This window comes from Teleopsis dalmanni, chromosome X (genome assembly GCF_002237135.1).
Source record: "Teleopsis dalmanni isolate 2A chromosome X, ASM223713v2, whole genome shotgun sequence".
Classification (NCBI taxonomy): domain Eukaryota; kingdom Metazoa; phylum Arthropoda; class Insecta; order Diptera; family Diopsidae; genus Teleopsis; species Teleopsis dalmanni.
In genome coordinates, this window is record NC_051848.1 from 96,719,991 (window position 1) to 96,723,115 (window position 3,125).

Genomic DNA, 3,125 nt, shown 5'->3' on the forward strand with positions numbered 1-3,125 from the left:
TGTATAATTAAAACAAAAACTATTTTTTTCTTAGTTCTTAAATAAGTTTAAACAAAAATCGAATTTATTTGAAAATAAAGTCGTCCTTTTGAAGTTGTTTATTTTGTTTTTGTTTTTAACAGTAGGTGGAAGCATCGGAAAGCCACCGTGTGAAACTTGAACCCACTAAACTCTTAGGAATGTTTGGAGAAGATTTCCACAGCATTGTGAAACCTTCATTTCAGTAATCAGGGGCGAGAGGAGAAAAAATAGACTTAGTACCTAGTTAGTATCTTTTGAAGTTGTTCACAGTTTGCATTTTTTTATATCGCTTTTTATATAAAATAACAGAACTATTAATTTTTGTAGAAATTTCAAAATATTTTAATATACAAAATATTTAAAAATTTCATTTATTAAACATTTCCGATAAATATTTATTATAAAAAAATATTTCGTGTTCGAATATAAAATTTTGAAAATTTCGCTGTGGTTAAGGACTCTTAAGATTGCTGAGCAAAAACTTTTACAGCAAAATATGCAACAACATATTTTCCTTAACTAAAAATGCAGTAAAATAAAATTCTTATCTATTCACAGCATTGAAAGTGAAAATTGTGCCAAATAATCCTGCCCACATTTGCGTTAACATGACACTAAAAATCTACTTTTCTTTTGCTTAAAGGAAACTATTGACAGCGTAACGAGTGTCTTCTTGGAAGAAAGACACTGCATTGCATGCCTTCTCGTGGCAAGGAGGAAGAAGACATTTTCTCTTTTGAAAGTTCTTATAAAGTTTTCCAAACTTATACAATGAGGTACTTATTAAAAGTCAAAAAGTTGTAAAAGTGTCAAATGGGGTTACATCCTTATTATGAATACACATGAGCTTAAAATAGAATGGTGAATTGGAAAAATTGTGAAAAACTGTGAGTATTGGAGTGAAGAGAGAAGTGGGAAGAATGAACAATCAAATTTTCTAGTACATTTTTTTTACAGTAGACAGTAGAGTTAGGATAAAGACTACCGATTCATTCCGGAATAAGTGTGGTGTAAAATTTAAGGAATCCAAACAAACTTTAAGAAATTGTTAAAATTAAAAAGTTTATTTTCAAAGAATATTTTTTTAAAATTTTTGGACTTAATAAATTTTGAAAACATTATTGTGATATGATTTATGGACTCATATTTTGAAGATCTATAATATTGCGATCTTAGTTGCATTTGTTTTTTAAAGAGTTTGAATATGTTTGCAAAATCTGCAAAGGTGCAAAGGTCTATTTTAAAGATTCATATAACTTGGGAGGTTACTAATTAACTAACTCCATAATACCTTTTGTCTACATATTATCTGAATGATTAAGTTAAATGCTTTTGGTTTAGAAGTGATCATGTTCTTGTGTTATTGATAAGCAAATATCAGTAATCGTTGTAATTGCCATTTTGTTTTCCCAGTTGTTCTTGTGACCAGTTATATGGAATCCGTTGGGAACTGTTATCCTGTTTATTTCTAATTTCTTTCTGAAACTATACCATAAAGTTCAAAGCTTATGACAGTAGTTTATTATTAACTCAAGAGTATGTTAAAATCCAAACTTCTTCAATTCACTAATACATATAACTTAACTCAAAAACTATATTTCAGAAAGAAATTAGAAATAAACAGGATAACAGTTCCCAACGGATTCCATATAACTGGTCACAAGAACAACTGGGAAAACAAAATGGCAATTACAACGATTACTGATATTTGCTTATCAATAACACAAGAACATGATCACTTCTAAACCAAAAGCATTTAACTTAATCATTCAGATAATATGTAGACAAAAGGTATTATGGAGTTAGTTAATTAGTAACCTCCCAAGTTATATGAATCTTTAAAATAGACCTTTGCACCTTTGCAGATTTTGCAAACATATTCAAACTCTTTAAAAAACAAATGCAACTAAGATCGCAATATTATAGATCTTCAAAATATGAGTCCATAAATCATATCACAATAATGTTTTCAAAATTTATTAAGTCCAAAAATTTTAAAAAAATATTCTTTGAAAATAAACTTTTTAATTTTAACAATTTCTTAAAGTTTGTTTGGATTCCTTAAATTTTACACCACACTTATTCCGGAATGAATCGGTAGTCTTTATCCTAACTCTACTGTCTACTGTAAAAAAAATGTACTAGAAAATTTGATTGTTCATTCTTCCCACTTCTCTCTTCACTCCAATACTCACAGTTTTTCACAATTTTTCCAATTCACCATTCTATTTTAAGCTCATGTGTATTCATAATAAGGATGTAACCCCATTTGACACTTTTACAACTTTTTGACTTTTAATAAGTACCTCATTGTATAAGTTTGGAAAACTTTATAAGAACTTTCAAAAGAGAAAATGTCTTCTTCCTCCTTGCCACGAGAAGGCATGCAATGCAGTGTCTTTCTTCCAAGAAGACACTCGTTACGCTGTCAATAGTTTCCTTTAAGCAAAAGAAAAGTAGATTTTTAGTGTCATGTTAACGCAAATGTGGGCAGGATTATTTGGCACAATTTTCACTTTCAATGCTGTGAATAGATAAGAATTTTATTTTACTGCATTTTTAGTTAAGGAAAATATGTTGTTGCATATTTTGCTGAAAAAGTTTTTGCTCAGCAATCTTAAGAGTCCTTAACCACAGCGAAATTGTCAAAATTTTATATTCCAACATGAAATATTTTTTAATAATAAATATTTATGGGAAATGTTAAATAAATGAAATTTTTAAATATTTTGTATATTAAAATATTTTGAAATTTCTACAAAAATTAATAGTTTTGTTATTTTATATAAAAAGCGATATAAAAAAATGCAGACTGTGAACAACTTCAAAAGATACTAGCTAGGTACTAAGTCTATTTTTTCTCCTCTCGCCCCTGATTACTGAAATGAAGGTTTCACAATGCTGTGGAAATCTTCTCCAAACATTTCTAAGAGGTGGTTTAGTGGGTTCAAGTTTCACACGGTGGCTTTCCGATGCTTCCACCTACTGTTAAAAACAAAAAAAAAAACAACTTTAAAAGGACGACTTTATTTTCAAATAAATTCGATTTTTGTTTAAACTTATTTAAGAACTAAGAAAAAAATAGTTTTTGTTTTAATTATACA